This window comes from Olea europaea, chromosome 1 (genome assembly GCF_002742605.1).
Source record: "Olea europaea var. sylvestris chromosome 1, O_europaea_v1, whole genome shotgun sequence".
Classification (NCBI taxonomy): Eukaryota; Viridiplantae; Streptophyta; class Magnoliopsida; order Lamiales; family Oleaceae; genus Olea; species Olea europaea.
The window spans coordinates 13,683,865-13,702,956 of NC_036237.1; the positions used below are offsets into that span (position 1 = coordinate 13,683,865).

At 32.0% G+C, this 19,092-nt stretch overlaps 1 pseudogene; it reads left to right on the forward strand.

The window, feature by feature from the left end:
* Positions 1-10,875: 10,875 nt before the first annotated feature.
* LOC111385593 lies at positions 10,876-17,225 on the forward strand (annotated as a pseudogene).
* Positions 17,226-19,092: the final 1,867 nt, after the last annotated feature.

Below are 19,092 nucleotides of genomic sequence, written 5' to 3' on the forward strand. Positions count from 1 at the left end.
TTTTTTTTTTTTTTTTTTTTTTTGGCAATGGAAACAAATTCTAAAAATTATTGTAAAAAAAAAAAAATTCCCTTTAATTGGCAATTTTCATGTAAAACAAAGTTAAACGAATACCAAAAGATAGATGAATTTCTTGAATTTTTTTATTTTTTTTTATAATAGGAACAAATTTCATCTCCAAACAGTAAAATCTATCATTTTAATTGACAATTTTCATGTAAAATTAAGTCAAACGAACAGTAAAATATACTTTTATTTCAACATTTTCTACATGAAAAATTATACCAACCAAATATAATAATTTACAATTCTCAAAAAAATAATTTCTATGAAATTCAATTAAGTGGAATTCATTTTCAATTCAATTCAATTATATGTTTGCAATCAAACGGACCCCGTTTCTTTATTGAAATAATGACAAAAGACATTTTATGCTATAAAATTACAAATGTGCCATTATAAATAATTATGTATACCAAAATACCCGTGTAAGAGTCACAAATCACATTCTAAATTTCAAGTTATGCAACTCTTTACATTTTTAATATTTTATGATTTCTCAGAATTTTAATTGCTATTCCCGTTTCATCTAATTTTTTTTTTCGTCTCTTTTTCACATCTCTCTCCATATATTATCATATTGTAAAATCTCTTAATTAGATTATTAACATTTTTTTTCTACATTTGCATGCTTAAAATAAAATAGATATATTTATTACTAAAATATATATAAGTTTTTCTATAAAGCTTAATTGCAGTAAAGAGAATAAAATTCAAGAAAATTTTGCAAACGCTCCTAAATAATTTTCGGGCTGTAGAATGATGTAAAGCTAATAATACAACTTAAAATGAATTTTAAAAAAAAATTATAAAATGATAACCAATACAAATATATATATATATATATATATTTTTTTTTCATATTTTTTATTTTTATGTGTACTAACAAAACTTTTTTGTTAAAATTTGAAAAGAATTTTCCATTTTACTATGACAAAAAAATCATACGAACTTTTCATCTATATTTTTCAATACGTTATTAACTTATTAAAGTCAATCTCTTAATTATTATAAATACAGTATGTATATCGTATATAATTTAATTTATATGGATTTATTATTTATGACCAAGGGCATATTTGCCTTCTTAGTTGTCATATTTGTTAAAAAAAAAAAAAAAAAAATTAGCAAATGGTGTATTTTTCTACCACTTGATGAAATATAGAATGTAACATATTATTATTAAGGCCCCGTCTGAGCCCATTATTTCCTTATTAAAATGAAAAATATGACCGTTATCCATCATATTAAATCACAATATTTAACTTTTTATCTTTTGTGTGAGATCCATAACGACTATATTTTTAATTCTCCTTTTTTTCAATAATATGGCTCAAACGGAGGCTAAAAGTAGGATGTGTAAAGTGTGAATATACATTATCTATGAAGTTATTTTGTAAACAGATAATTGAAATGGAGGCTCCAAATTTTTTAAACATTTGTAAACTTTTCTCAAATTTTTCAATCGTTGTAGCTGTAACTCCTAATGTTTCCAAGCATAGTTGTAACTCCTAATAAACTTTAATCGTGTAATTAATAATTCAACATTTGTGGGATTAATATATGAATTCCAATAATTAAATTAAGACACTAGGTCGACTTCGTGTACCATAATTTCGAGATTCGAAATGTATTACGTTGTTTTCAATATCATGATTTAATATTTTCTTAGTTGTGATATTTTTATTAATTGTACTACATTTTTAAAAAATATTAAATAATTTAATATTTTCAAAAACGAAACGTAATTATGTATGTAGTAATTTATATAGTAGTTAATCGAATATATATATATATATATATATTTTTTTTTAAGTACAAAAGAAATAAAAAAATGATTAAATACTGTTCATTTGGTGTAACTTTTTGTGTAATGGATTGGAGATATTTTTATTTTAGTGCAAAATTTGGTGTAAAATTGTTCAGATTTTGATGTAGAGTTGGAGATGGTCTAAAGACCTTTCTGGTTTGGGTTAGATGTGCGATTGGGTGTGGAAAATCGAAAAAGGTAACATTTTCCTTTTATCTTTTTTTTTTTGTTATTTTAATTTTTTATTTTATAGAGTAATATTATAAAATTACTATTTTACCCTCCACTTACTTGGTCAAAAAATGTCAGATTTTATTTGTTTGTATTTTTTTGGTCAAATTGGACGAATTCCATCCATTTGAGCCCGAGATGCAACGTTGGAAAGGTTATGGGTGATGACTGAAATGATTGGAAAGTTTGAAAAAAGTCTACAAGTATTTGAAATATTCGAGTCTTCTTTTGCTGCAATTATCCCTTCACGTTTATGTATTACTCGATAATCGACTTTTGTAACCTTAGGGGGTGTATTCAATTGGGACTTTTGAAAACTTTGATGGATTTTTTTTTAAATTAATTGTACGGAATTCTCACATACGAGGTGTTAGTTCCCACAATTCCCCATTATTCCCCTTCTTCTTCCCATATAATAAAAACATTTGGGAAAAAAATGAAAATTGAAGATCGTAATTAAATAAATAATAAAAAAATTATACATATATATGATTCAATATTATTAATATGAGTAATGCTATTCACAGTCGCTCACTGCGGTAGTCGCCCTACGTGGCATACACATGGCAGGTGATTATTTGATGCATTAATGTGGTAGTTTTTTTTATTCATTAATGCATCAAAAACCACTTGCCATGTGCATGCCACGTAGGATGATTGCCGCATTGAGCGACTGCAAATCGCATTATTTTTATTAATATAGTATACTTTTAAAAATAAATAAAAATCAATATATTTAAATTTAATTATAATTTTTTCATAAAAAATTTTATAATTTAATAAAAAAATAGATATTTTTTTTACAAAAAAAAAATGAATGAAAAAATGAAAAAAAAAAAAGCTACAAGAATCTAATTTAATTTTTTCATAGAAAATAGAGATAAATAATAAAAAAGAGAAAGAAAGATAAATGGAAATAAATATCAATAGAAAAATAAATTTTAATCATATACGGACATAAAAGGTTAAAGGAAAGAAAGATTTAAAAAATAAAAAAAAATGTGAAAGCCTCCCAAAATTTCGTGATTAATGAGAGACAAATTTTAAAATTTTATATGAGTACTTTCTGCTTAAAAGTTAGTACTCTAGAGACTTTTTTAAAAGTCTTTAAAAGTTATTAAAATTTGAATATCCCAAAACTTATAGAGACTTCTAAAAAATTTCAATTGAATACACCGTGACTTTTAGAAGTCTCCAAAAGTCTTAAATAAATACTCCTAAACTTTATAAATCTCAAAAAGTCATTAAAAGTCTCAATTGAATACGCCCCATTTAGTCAACTTATCTTGATAACTACTTTATTTGTACTTTATAAGTTATATTCAAATTGAGCAGCCAAAATAGCTAATATCTATACACCGTATATTACAGAAATGGTCCACAATCTTTAACCACCATTGCAATTTTGTCCCCAACATTTATTTTGTAACATTTTTACTTCAATCTTTGATTATGATCCTACAAGGCAAATTTACTTACTCTTCTTTTCGAGTACCAAGCTGAAATATTATTGAAAGGACAATTGCTCAATTAGGCTAATACTAATGCAAATTGACGATCATAATAACTTTTACAAGTCATATAAAACACGTTTAATTGAAAATCGGATCAAAAGAGGCGACAAAAGGACAAAGCAGTAAAAGTTGAAAAATGATCTAACTTGGAGTGGATGAGTCGAGCTTACAGTAAAGTTTAAGAATATAGAGTCATATTCATATTCGTATTCTACATCGGAAAATAAAGTGAATTAAGCCTTTGAATCACTCAAAAAGGTGGGGAAATGAGGGAGAACCATGTCGAAAACTCGTTTAGAAAATATTCTAGCCACCTTCAATTGTGAAATAAAGAAATATATATTGCATTGTTGGAGTTTTCTCGTTGGAAATAATCCTATATAATATGGCATGTAGAAAAATCTACCATCAGAGAATGACAGCTGGTGGTAATACCACCACCGATGCATTTATAGAAATTGTTTGGGGTGTCGTAGAATAGGTAAAAGTAAGGGTGCTCAGGAGCAGAGGCAGACATTTTGAGTTAGGGGAATTATATACAAATCGAAAAATTTATTCTTGATTTTTGAATAATTCATACTCGATACAAGAAAGTGTAGATTTACATTTAAAGAATATTTCTTCATTAATATTTTGTTCATCATTTTCATCCATTTGATTTCGAACAATCATTTTATTAATATTTTACTCATCATAAGAAAATGTATATTTACGTTTAAAAAATTCATTGTGCATTAAATATAGACAATCAATTCAAGTAATCGAAAGGAAAAATATATAATCAATAATCAATCAAATAAACACAATTCGTTAAATTGGATATAATCAGTTTAGACACATTCTATATACACAAATAGGTTAAGAGAAAGTGCAAATTTAGGTTTTAATTAATTGAAAATTTGATGAAAAAGTGAAAAATTTTCAATCAATTTGTAGTATATATGATAATTGAGTTAATTGTTCCAATGGTCACTGAATTCAGGTCCATGTCTTTGATAGGCCACTGAACTTTAAAATGTCGAGTTTTGGCCACTGAATTTTGAAAAATGTCGAGTTTTGGTCACTGAACTTAGGTCTTATCTTTGATTGGTCATTAAATTTTAAAATGTCGAGTTTTGGTCACTAAACTTAGTTTCATGTTTTCGATTGCTCACTAAAGTTTAAAATGTCGAGTTTTGGCCACTGAATTTTACAATATGCCGTACGTCACTCACTAGCATAATTGTTAAACTTTGAAAAATATCGAGTTCACAGTAAATAATGTACATCATTTTTCAAAGTTCAGTGAGTAATGTACAACATTTTTCAAAATTCAAGAGTAATGTACAACATTTTTCAAAGTTCAGTGAGTAATGTACAACATTTTTCAAAGTTCAGTGGTCAAAACTCGACATTTTAAACTTCAATGAGCAATAGAAGACATGGACCTAAGTTCAGTGACCAAAACTTGACATTTTTCAAAGTTCAGTGGCCAGAACTCGAATTTTTTCAAAATTCAGTGGTCAAAACTCGACATTTTAAAATTCAGTGGCTAATAAAAAATATAGACTTAAATTCAGTGACCAAAACTCGATATTTTAAAGCTCAGTGGCCAATCAAAGACATGGACCTAAGTTCAGTGACCATTAGAACGATTAACTTTACGATAATTTGTAAAGAAAATATGTTGTAGATGGAGGTGTACTCATACACTGTACCATTATTTCAAAAGTCAAAAGTACGAGCTAAGCAATGTACAAGTCAAATCCCTCTACTATTAAAAGAGGGAATGTGCAAGTTACTATTCATTTGTGAAGTATTTTGTATTCCCATTTTACCCTTGTTCATCCTACACCATTCATATTTTACCCTCTAAAGCTAACACTATTTTACCATCTCCAACTTGAGGGTTCAATGGTCTTGATACAAAATATGGCATTGTTGATTGCTTTCACATTTGAATCCAACGTCTATCACTTATTTTACTGAATATTTAATGTTTATGTGACACTTGGTAGCATCCTTTGTTGACTTGAAAAAGCACAAATTTTATCCTTTCTTCAATCTTCCCTTTTCATTTGCCTTCAGCCTATCATCCTTCTCTCTCCTTCCTCTACTATTAAAAGAGGGAACGTGGAAGTTACTGTTCATTTGTGAAGTATTTTGAATTCCCATTTTACCCTTGTTCATCCTACATCATTCTTATTTTACCCTCTAAAGCTAACACTATTTTACCATCTCCAACTTGAGGGTCCAATGGTCCTGATACAAAATATGGCATTGCTGATTGCTTTTACACTTGAATCCAACGTCTATCACTTATTTTACTGAATATTTACTGTTTATCTGACACTTGGTAGCCTCCTTTGTTGACTAGAAAAAAGCATAAATTTTATCAGTCTTCCCCTTTCATTTGTATTCAGTCTATCATCCTTCTCTTTCCTTTGAAAAATAATTAGAGCTCTCTTTCATTATCTCTCATCTTTTCTTTACATCTAATTCCACAAAAGGATGCTATCAGTTAATATTTATTTCCTATCGATTTCTGAAAATCAAATCCTGGTAGGGATGAGGAAGGAGCGTTGAATTGAATTCTATACACACATCTCTTCTAACAAAATACTTGAATCCGCCATGGCCTTGGCGTGTTGCCCTTCATGGAAGCAGTAATCAGTATGTTTTTCTTTATCCATTACATGTATATATTAAGCATGTAAAAATATTTTTCCCTTTTTTGAAACTTAACTCTTTATTGGTTCCTAGAATTGTTGTTATTTATATTCATGGTTTAATTTTCATTTATTGTCCCAAGTATTTATCAAAGATTTTATTACCTTAAACAAATTGTATATGAAATAAATGTTCTATGACCATGCATTATTCCAATTGGTTATTCCAATTATTTTGTTACCCAGTCTTTTATATTTTCTTTTTTCTTTTAAATTCTATCCAACTTAATTTTTCATCAAGACAGGATGTGCATTTCTTAGGCTATGCATTAATTTCATGAATTTATTGACCACAAGGTTACCCTTTTTCTCTTGTAAATATTAAAGGTTATAACTTTATTGGTTTGTTTATAATGTTATACATTTTTCTTAGTTTTTGTAATTTCTGTAATTGGAGAATTTTTTTTTGAACTTCATATACAACTTTTTATTTTATATGTATCAGCCAATTATTATATTCTTTTATTCTTTTTACATTAGCTACGAGCAATTTTTAGAAGAAGGGAAGCTTTTGGAGGTATATCTAGATAGATCATGCTGAAAAAATGTCCTGCATCAGTTGATGCTTTTAGTTTTTCACATTTTGGGACTATGTCCTACAATAAGGACAGGGGAATCCTAGAAGTTGCCTCTAGGTTTTATCCTTTAGGACAAGAAAGTGCTACTTGTGGAGAGTCTATGTTTATTAAATTGTAGAAAGTCCTTGTTGTTTTTTTTTTTTAACATTTTATGTAAATGCTAATTTTTTTAAAGAGGAACACACATCCTTATTTAAATCTATGGTTTTCTTAAATAATGAGTTTGCAGTTTAACCTTAACCCAATTGGAATATGGGGTTAAATCATTCTCACATTCACACATATTTCAGTATTTTATGTTTTTGAAGGTCTTTGATGTGATGAGAAAGCAAGAGCAAATGTTGCTAGCAGAATTGGCAGCAGAGAAGACTAATTTTGGGGCCATTGAAGCTCATGGTGATATATTGAGTGTTTAGTTTGATAAATTTAGTCAATCATTCATAAATGTTGTTAATTTTTAGTACATAATTCACATTTGGTCTCTCTCTCTCACACACACACCACACACACACATACAAACATAGTTCATAATCTTGTGGTAGGAAGATTATCCAAATAGGTAGTCTGCTTTCCTTAAAAAATGGTTCGCTGACATTTTGTTTTTGTTTAAATGGTTAATAAATATTGAGTTTTTGACTCACTTTAGGTCTTTGTTTATTTATTTACTTTTCTTGGAGAGAAAAAAGAAAAGAAAATGTAAGTGGTGGTTGGTAAATCTCTATCCTTGCAGAAAGAAATTTATTTCAGATATATAGAGAGAGTTTATCTTGTGGGGATCATTTTTTATTTTTTGAGGATTGCTGGATTACTTAGGTATATGCTTATTGCCACCTATTTGCATTAGTGCTTTAATGGGAGAATTGACAACATGCATTATGTTTGGGTGATAGAAATGTTTTTTTGATCAAGAGAATAAATGCTTGAAGTGTGAATTTTTTTTTATGTGACTCGACTAGAACTTTATGTATTCATTGTCAGCCATCATGTGTGCTTGTATCTGCAGGAGAAGCTACAAAAATGGGTAAAATACCATTGGAATTTGTATCAACAAGCACAAGCTAAAGTGCAATGCTACGGTGCAGAGACAAGTTAGCTCGAAAATGAATGTAGGTTTGACATTCAATCTTCTTGTACCTCATTCTGAAATCAAGTGTTAAGCATGTGCAATGTGAATTTGGGAAGCTTAATTTCAGTTGAGTGGAAGCACGAGTGTTTTACTTTATTAACTTGTATAACCCGTAGGACTATATCCGTGTTGCTATTGATTTTATCCCCAATGTTTATTGAGAAAAGCATGATTAAGTTGAACCTTTTTCTGAGAGGCGGGGAAGTTAAAAAAAATGACAAGCAACTTTCAGTTGGTGTTGGAAAAAAAAAAAAAAAACTTTTTTTTTTTTTTTTTTTTTTTTTTTTTTTTTTGGGAAAAGCTTAGAGAGGGAAAATAAGCTCTTTTGAAATAAGTTTAGGTGCCTTGCTCAGTTTTAATGAGCTTATAATTTGTTTTAGGCTGACTAAGTATTTCACAGTATAACTTTAAGTTCCAAATAAAATCTCTATACAATGTGGTTTCGGGTTTCCTCATGCAATTCAGCCCCCTTCTTGCAAGACCTATGTGTCAATCGCCGTCTCCAACCCTACTCCAATTGCCAACACCCCCCACCCTTGGGAAATGGAGCCTACTTCTTGGTCTTGCCACCTTTTCCAGATTTCAGCTATTAGGACAAAAGCCCAACTCTAAATTCAAGCTTGGTGCCTGGATATCAACAAAACCAGCTAATATTCTAAATAACAATAATAAAATTGGCAATACCCATGGTTAGCATACATGGTGGGAGCTAAATGATTTGGCATTTTAAATGCTATGAAATCTCATTCATTACATTGAAATGCTTTGCTGAGTACAAGCTCAGTTCTTAAACTAATGAAAAAAAGACGATTTCTTACTGTGACATCCACAATAAATTCATTTTTATTTCATTGACATCCTTTTTCTTTCTCCAAAAGTAAAATATTTTGTGCAAGAACTTCATCTTTGCAAAGATGACGAAGAATTCAAGAATTTGATGCAATCCTATATACCTATCATCCTCTGTTTAAACATGTGTATCTCTCAATCATTAACTTTTAACATGCTAACATTACCTTCAAAGAATCACAACCCTAGCATTGCACGGGAAAAAAAAACTAGTGTAAAGAAAAGAAAGTGAACATATAATAATCTACTTATCATTGAGTAACATGGCCTTATATTCTCTCATTCAATGGCTGCAAATGATTGTACATCATGTGCTTAATGTCTAACCCAAGACTTTTGTCGATGAGAATAAGAATGTTGTCAAATAATGATCATCTAAAATAATTCTAGGTAAGGAATTTATTTCATGTTATTGAAAATTTTCAACATTTTAAAGTTGCCATTCAACATGTAAGTGCCAAATTTTAAAGTTCTTGAATAATAATTGGACGCCTCTAATGCTATGGAAATGCAAAAGAAAAGTGCGACAACTAGTGTTTATGTCATGAACTAGTTATTTTGTATGAAAGTAAGAGATCTAGGCTAATATTTTGAGAAATCAAGATTTCTTCGAAAAAACTTAAATATGCCCATAATTGGTATCTAATTTTAATCTCAAGTCAAAGTTAATAATTTATTTTAATAATATATTTTAAGGGATCCACAACTTTTCAACAATACATTACATCAAGCGCGGAGCCATTGGAGGAGAAGAACTGAAGAGTGAAGAAGGAAGACGAAGACTGAAGCAGCGGGGTTTTAATTTTTTTGGTTGGGTTTGGGCTTAACTCTTAAGTATATTAATTTTTGCGCTATTGTTATTTAATTTATTTAGCCCAAGCTGCCCAACCCAAATGAATTTAGCCAACCCGTACTCGGTACCCATGTCCCACAACCCATTTTATTTGCCCTTGACTGACAGTTGATATTTTCATTTCAATCCCAATTCTCAGCCGGCCAGCCCCAACTCCAAGCCAGCAGAAGACGAGAGGCAGCAGGCGCAGCGCCAAGAATTGCTAATTTTCCCCAAATTACCAAACCCTTTTCCTCAATCTCACTTCTTCTTGCTCCAAATTCACAACACAGACTTCAGGCATCGGAATTTCGGACCGGTGAGTGGTGACTCCTTCTTTCACTCTTTGTTATTATTATTTTATTTTTTTTGGGTTTTGGTGTTGAACTGTTGAATGTTGATGATAACTGTGCGAGTGTGTGACTGTGCCTGTGCGAGTCGGTGCGATAGTGAGACAGTGAGAGGCGAATGTCGATGGGGTTGGAATTTTATGTTCTTGACTTGTAAATCTGTGATTTGTGAAGCAGTGATAAGTGAACTGTGAAGTGATAAATGGAATTCTTGAATGGAAAAGTGAGAATTTGAAGACGGGAATAAAGAATTTTATTATTATTCTTTTTTTTTTGGGTACATACTGTCATACATTGTAGAATTAATTATACAATGTATTGAGGTTAATAAATCGTTAGACATGAACTTCCTGTTTAAGTTGTATGTTCACAGAATCACAGACTTCACAGTCTAGTATTTACTACTGAGCAGTGAGCACTGAACTAAGCAAAAATGAAGGGGACAAGAGTTGAAAACAAAAATGACACTCAGAATTAGAATTACCTTCTCATAAAGAATTTGACAACAATTTAATGGAATTGGATCTTTGCGATAAATAATGTATTAGTCAAACATAAAGAATTTCTCCATAATGCTATAAATGGAACAAAAACATGAAATTAAATGTATAGTCTGGTTCAAGACTTCCAGTAAGAAACTTGTTGACATTAGGTTTCAATCCCTGTGTTTGATGATGAGTAATTTATGTGAATTTATGTTTACGAAATTGTATTTGCGAATTGTGATTTATGATGAATGATTTATGATTTGATGAGGGAATATGATATTAGGAATGATTATTGATTTGGGAATTTACGTTTAGGATGATATTTTGCAGATTATGGAACGATTTTTTCAACCAAAACGAAAGTCTATACCCAATTCTTTTACTTCTAGTTGTGGGTCTAGTCCCGCCACTGATTCTAGTCGAGCACAAGAGTTATTGAATAACACAAAGAAGTCTCGGGCTCAATTGAATGTGGATGATCTTGTATCTGATCCAGGGATACGGTCCCCTATCGAATCATATGATCCTAATATTAGAGATGTTGTTAGGATGTCATACTTGGAGAAGGGTCCTTGTCAACCATATGAACATGATTTCCCAAGAAGACCGATGGGGAATGATAATAGATGTTTTCGAAAAGAATGGTTCTCCGAATTTCATTGGTTGAAATATAGTATAGAAAAGGATGCGGCGTATTGTTTGCATTGCTACCTGTTCAAACCTGATAGAGGGGGTCAAGGGGGTGGACATATATTTACTAAGACCGGCTTTAGGGATTGGAAGCACAAAAAGACATTGAAAGATCATGTCGGTCTCTTTGATAGTTCTCATAATCAAACTTTTGCAAAGTGTACCAACTTGATGAATCAAAAGTAAAGTATCTCTTACGTTATTTCTAGCCAAAGTAGTAGTCAACAACAAAGTTATAGGACCAGGTTGACTGCAGTGCTAGATTGTACTAGACTCCTCTTGATGCAAGGATTGTCATTTTGTGGTCATGATGAATCGGAAGAGTCTCTTAATAGAGGAAATCTAATTGAGGTATTGAACTGGTATGCATGCAACTCGTTGTAAGGAAATTAAAGAAGTATTATTTAGTAATGCTCCTGGAAATGACCAAATGACTTCACCAACCTTCCAAAAGGATTTGATTAATTGTTGTGCTGTAGAAACGACTAGGGCTATTATCAATGAGATTGGTGATTCTTTGTTTTCAATTTTAGTTGATGAGGCTGGCGATAATTCTATGAAAGAACAAATGGCAGTTGTTTTAAGGTTTGTTGATAAAAGTGGGCGAGTGAAGGAGCGTTTTTTGGGTATATCCCATGTCACTGATACTTGTGCCCAATCATTGAAGGATGCCATTGATGCAATGTTTTCTACACATGGGTTGAGTATATCTAGTCTGAGAGGTTAAGACTATGATGGGGCAAGTAATATGTCAGGTGAGTTCAATGGGTTGAAAGCTTTAATTCTTAGAGAGAACCCACATGCTATGTATGTTCATTGCTTCGCTCACCAGCTTCAGTTGGCAATTGTATCTGTGGCACGTAGGAATTGTATGGTTGGTAATTTTTGGGACGTACTTGTTATTATTGTGAGTTTGGTTGGTGCATCATGTAAGCGTGTAGATGCTCTTCGAACAAGTTATCAAGCTAATATTCTGGAGAAACTTAATACTGGGGAACTTACTGGTGGAAGTGGTCAGCTTCAAGAAATGAGTTTGGCACGCCCAGGTGATACTAGATGGGGCTCACATTTATTGACAGTTACTCGTTTCATTAATATGTTTAATGCTATTATAGATGTTCTTGAGAATATATCAGAAGATGCCGTACATTCAGATCAAAAATCTTCGGCCTTAAGACAGATGAACAATATGCAAGATTTTGAGATTGTGTTCAGTCTTCACTTCATGTTTGAAATTCTTGCAATTACAAACGACCTTTCACAAGCCTTACAGAAAAAGGATCAGGATATTCAGAATGCTATGAGGTTATTGAATTTGTGTAAGTGTGCATTGCAGAACTTGAGAGAGAATGGTTGGGATACTTTATTCGGTAGGGTGATTGAGTTTTGTGTTGATAGACATATTTTAGTGCCTAATATGGAGGATATTGTAGTGGTGAAAGGTCGACCTAGGTGTGTAGCTCAACAGGTGACTTATTTTCATCACTTTTATGTTGATTTGTATTGTCATGTGATAGGCCCAATCTTGCAAGAGTTGAATGATCGATTTCCAGAAACAACTACTTAGCTCTTTACTTGTATTTCATGTTTAAATCCAAGAGATTCATTTGCAACTTTTGATAAGGATAAATTGCTACGTCTTGCTCAGTTCTATCCTTTGGAATTCAATAGTGAAGAACTTTTATTACTTAGACCTCAACTTGATAAGTTTCTTTTGCTTGTGAGAATGGACGAAGCTTTCTTTAATCTCAATAGTATATCCTGTGTAGCTCAAAAGTTGATTGAAACTAGAAGTTCCTGTTATTTTCCATTGGTTTATAGGCTGCTCACCTTGGCTTTGATATTACCTGTGGCAACTGCAAGTGTTGAAAGGGTATTTTCTGCTATGAATCTAATCAAGAGTGATTTGCGCAACAAAATGGGTGATATCTGGTTGAATGACAATTTGGTGATTTACGTGGAGAAAGCTATTTTTAAACAACTTGAGAATGAGGCAATATTACAACGTTTTCAAATTATGAGACCCCGTAGAATACAGTTGTCTAAGTTTACAGTTACAGAGTAACTGAGTAAGGTTGTATCGTAATTTTTTTTTTTTTACTATTTTGGATTGTATCGAAGTATATTTTCATATGTATACGATTTTGACGTTTTAGTTCATTTACATATATATTGAATAACTTTTAATATTATGTAACCAAATTTTAATAAACGATCGAACAATTACGATTGTCGACAGTCAACGATCGTCGGTCAACGGTCAAACCGTCCTAGCTGAACTTGAATCCTGGATTCACCACTGCATTACATCAATTTTTATCAAAATTTATTAAAGATTTAATTTCAATCTATAACAAATAGGGGCTACGAACACAAGATACAATTATGCTTAAAGAGGGGAAAATTTTAATTTTATCGAAGCATCTAGAGCCTGTTTGAGAGTGATTTTTCCCCAAAAAAATTGATTTTTTGATCGTTATTCCGTTATTCCAGCCGTTATATTTGACTTCTTCTCTTACAGATAGACCTCGCTTTTCTCCTAACAGTCAAAAAATCAATTTTCAAAATCACTCCCAAAAAAGCTCCTAAATGGGTAAACAACCTATGTGGACCGACGTGTCTTAGCTCAAAATGGTGGACACGTCAACAAGTTGACGGATAGTACGGACCTTAAGGTGCTAACATGAGGGAAATTAAAAAAGTCAATGACAATTAGTTCAGCATAGTCAATATTTTTATTTTATTCAAAATCTGGAGGTTTTTGCGGTTATGACAGTTAAAACCATGTGATATTTTAGGTTTGTCATTTATTTATTTATTTTTAACAAGTTTTATACGTCAAGGTGTCCATACTAGCATAGAAAAAGGTAATTCCTTCACACAAAAATTCACGCAAATCGGAAACATGATGTCATTAATAATTATTCTTCACTTAAAATACGATTTAAATGATTTTTTAGTGCCAAGTGTGAATAAACTAACCAACCAACCTACCTAGTGAAAACCCTCCAAAAATAAAAGATATGCTCAATATAATAACAATTATTATTATTATTATTATTATTATTATTATTATTATTTCAACCCCCCTCCCCAATTAGTGCATGTTTGACACACATTATTTTATTTTATAATTTGCTATATGATCATTTTCAACCACACATTCACGTACACATATCAAAAATATTTTTTTCTATTTTTTAACCATATTCTTCTAACAATCACTGTTCAAAATAATGATTGTCAAAGAGGCTCTTAATTGCAATCTTGAAATGTAGCCAGAAGGTCTTATGTAGTTCTGATTTTGGATGAGTTTGGACCTTTGGGCATTGGACTCACATGAATGAATTCTTCAACCATATTTAAAGCCTGTTTGTGAGTGATTTTGAGAATTGATTTTTTGATCGTTAGGAGAAAAGTGAGGTCCACCTGTAAGAGAAGTAGTCAAATATGACGACTGGAATAGTGAAATAACGGTCAAAAAATCAATTTTTTGAGACAAAAAATCGCTCCCAAACAAGCTGTTAGTTATTGATTTGTTGATTATTGAATAGTAAATCAAGATACGACTCGATCAAAGTTAATAATTGATATTAATGATTAGTATTAACTTGTTCACAAGTTTTTAAAAATATCAAAGTTGCCACCCTAGGGTAGATGTGGGATGTGGTGGGTGCAGGGGCATATCCAGAATATAATATCTAATCTCAACCCTGCTTTTAAGCCTCGCCACATTACTCCATCGTCCTCACTACATTCTCTTCTTTTACCAAATAATAAGCAATTATGGCAATACCGCTTTTTCTTGTAATATTACTCATTCTCTTAACTTCAAGCTTCACATTCTCTTCACCAGTTCAAGACCCTGAACTAGTAGTACAACAAGTCCATGACAATATCACTGCATCAGGAAGAAACTTGGCATTTCTCTCTTGTGGCACAGGAAACCCCATCGATGACTGCTGGCGGTGCAACGCTGATTGGGAAAAGAATCGCAAGCAGTTAGCTAATTGTGCCATTGGGTTCAGAAAACAAGCCATTGGGGGAACAGATGGTAAGATATACGTAGTGACAGACTCTGGAGATGACGCTGTCAACCTAAAACCCGGCACTCTAAGATATGGTGTCATCCAAAATGAACCTCTGTGGGTCATATTTGCTAGAGACATGGTGATCAAACTCAAACAAGAACTCATGATGAATTCATTCAAGACCATTGATGGGAGAGGATCAAGTGTGCACATTGCAGGTGGACCATGCATTACCATACAATATGTTACAAATATAATCATCCATGGCATAATTATACATGATTGCAAGCAAGGGGGGAATGCTTATGTAAGGGACACCCCACAGCACTACGGGTGGAGAACACTTTCAGATGGGGATGGAATTTCAGTATTTGGAGGAAGCCATATTTGGATTGATCATTGTTCTTTATCGAACTGTCGTGATGGTCTGATTGATGCAATCCAAGGATGAACGGCCATTACGATTTCGAATAATTATGTGACACATCACAATAAGGTCATGCTCTTGGGACATAGTGATACTTACACCCAAGACAAGAACATTCAAGTCACTATTGCCTTCAACCATTTTGGAGAAGGGCTTATGCAGAGAATGCCAAGGTACATATTAATCTCAACCTTAGAATAACTAACTTTTTCATGTTTAATCAACTTGCTTCATATCAACATTCCGATGTTGAGTGAGGCTGTTGATATTTATTTGTCACTTTTGTTGTCATATTTTGTAGCACTCTTTATATTAAAAGTCAAGTCCATGTAATGTTATTTTTGGTACTTAATCTGTCATTTACAGCATGGTTTTTTAATCTGTCAACAAGTAAGGTGTAGTAAGTAGGAGTGGTTGACTAGAAGTATGGTTGAAATCTATTGTATTATATATCAGTATGGCTGCTGGTTTTATATGTATGAAGAACTCTTTTTCATCTAAAAATATATCTATTTTTCTTCCTCTTTGAAATATATATCCTTCAGAGGCTTACTCTCCTGTTGCGGAATCTAAAGAAGTGCCCATGGTACTTTTTTCTGAAAGTGTTGGCATATATGTTACACTAAGCCACAAACAAGGGCAGTTATAAAATAGAAAAAGTAGACCACATCCAACATAAGTTATAGTCTTTCACCCTCAATGTGAAAGTTAAGCCCAGTTTACCGCTACAGGTTTCACTGTAACAACGAAGATAGAATATTAAGATCAAATGCCTCTCACATCATATGCAATGAAAAATCGACAATAAATATTAGGACTACCTACTGTAAATTTAAATAGAAGTGTACAATATATATGTAGGTTCGTAGCAGTCAAATAACATAAATTTACTTCGATTTAACAAAATTAGTGCAATATAGAAACTGAGAATGCTTATGTGCAGATGCAGGCATGGATACTTTCATGTGGTGAACAATGACTACACACATTGGAAAATGTATGCAATTGGAGGCAGTGCAGCTCCTACAATCAACAGCCAAGGAAATAGGTTTCTTGCTCCAGATAATAGATTCAGCAAAGAGGTGAGAATCCAATGGCAACACCCAGTCAATGGATGTTCAAGTCTAAATAAAAAATATATATATAATATAATTTTCAGATTTTAAACTTCCAAAAAGTACAAATTAGCTGAATATGTTATGAATTCTTTTAAGTTTTAAGGTTACCAAATACCAAACATGAGACTGCACCTCAGAGCGAATGGAAGAAATGGAACTAGAGGTCTGAAGGCGACCTCATGCTCAATGGCGCCTTCTTCACTCGGTCCGGCCGGTGCAACTTCAAGTTATGCCAAGGCGTCGAGCTTGAGTGCAAGACCATCTTCTCTGGTTGGCTCCATGACAATGAGAGCGGATGCACTTAGCTGCAGGAAAGGTACACGATGCTGATCGGTTTTTGTTTTTTTTACAACGGGAGCTGGAGATTGCATTTAAATGTGATTTTGTATGCATTTTTATTCATTCTAATTTAACCTTTGCCCTGTTCCTAGTCCTTGTATACAAACTCAGCATGTTTCCTGAAGAAACGACCATTGAGGTAGGTATTTATAATCCTAATGGTCCGAAAAGGAAACAAGGGCTGATATGTCATATATGGATTTCATGGTCATAACGCTCAAATGTGATAAGTTTACTCTCTCTCTCTCTCTCTCTCTCTCTCTGGGGTTCAAGGCTCCCTTTGAACTTGTGTGGTTTTCATATCAAAGAATCCTCAAGTTTTTCGTTTCCCAAGTTTCAGCATAGCAAGATATAATAAATTAATTCTACCGCGACTCGAAATAAATTACTGGGCAATGTATTGTAATTCTTCAATAATTCAATATAGGTACAAAGCTACATTCAAAGTGTTCTCATGATATATATACACAAAATGGAGTTTAAAAGAATTCAGACTTAAACAGTGAGAAAATTGGTGAATAAAAAGAAGGGTGGTTTTCCAGGACCATGAGCAATACTACCATAACAATCCTAACCAATGTATTATTCCAGCATTCTTTCTTTGTCGAACCATATATCTAGAGTAGGACAATCCAAAGTCATGAGCAAAAGTTCAATCAATGACAAGTAGATGCAGGAAGAGCGGTAGAGGATACCAGCAAACCTAGGTCAGTGGGGGTATTTCTACAAGTATATATAATTCTTAAACAAAGCTAAGAGAAAATAACATGGCCAGGTATCACAATCAAATAGAAAACAAGATCATCAGACCAGGGGTGGAGCCAGAAAATTTCTTCAGTGCGAACGCAATTTAATCGACGCCAAACTTTGAATATTTGGTCATGAATTTGATGATAAAAAAAATATAAAACAATATCACAAAACTACTAAAAATGGCATAATTCATAAGTTACACTTATTTCTTCCGAGTTTTCATACTTTGATATCGTTGTACAATAACTTCACTATCAATCTTAAAAAAATGTATCTCATTCAAATAATTAAATTTCTATGGTAGGAATCCGTATTGTCTTACAAAAAACTTGAATATCTCTTTTTATATAAAAAAAACTCTGCCAATTTATAGATGTATCCTATCGAAGTTGGGAAGATAAAATTTCGATCGGTCATATTACAAGTGCCTATTATACTTATCTTTAGCATACTAATTCAACAGTAATGGCAAGTGACATTCCACTTATTCATGCACAAATAAGTGACTAAGATTAATAAAGTAGTCTATTTTTTAATAGTGAGAAAGAAGAGAAGGCAAAGTTTACATTCAGGATATAAAAATAAATCAAATTACTCAAATAAAGCTCTTCAAAAGATCCATCACGAATTTTTCTTCTTAGCTTAAACTTTCCGCCAATCACATAATTCATAATTAATTTCCTAAAATTGATAAAAACAAAAAAATAAAAAATCTTTATTTATTCCACAATTAATCACTCAATACCAAAGGCATCAATTCCAAACTTCAAAAATACCCTTTAGATCACGAAATCATCATAAAACTTAAATCATCCAAAAATCACAAAAGTTCATTTATTTTGAGTTACCAAAAAAATTCGAAAAGTTGACAAATATTGTCCATCCCACCATTATATTCCAAACATAGGACTCTTAAAAAGAGAAAGGAAAAAAATAAAAAAAAATTGAAATGGGCATGGGCCCAAAGTTCAGTCCGGGCAATTGCCTGCACTGAACCATATGGGGCTTCGCCCCTGCATCGGACTGCAGGAAAAATCATTACAAAGCAATGACTATAAGAAAAGGAGGATTGATTTAAAAGGCTTAGTCAAACTAAACAATAGTCCAAGAAGATCAAGAACTAAGGTTTTTAGTTAAAAGGCCTAAAGTTATTAAATATGAAAAATAGAATTTATAAAAGACTAAAAT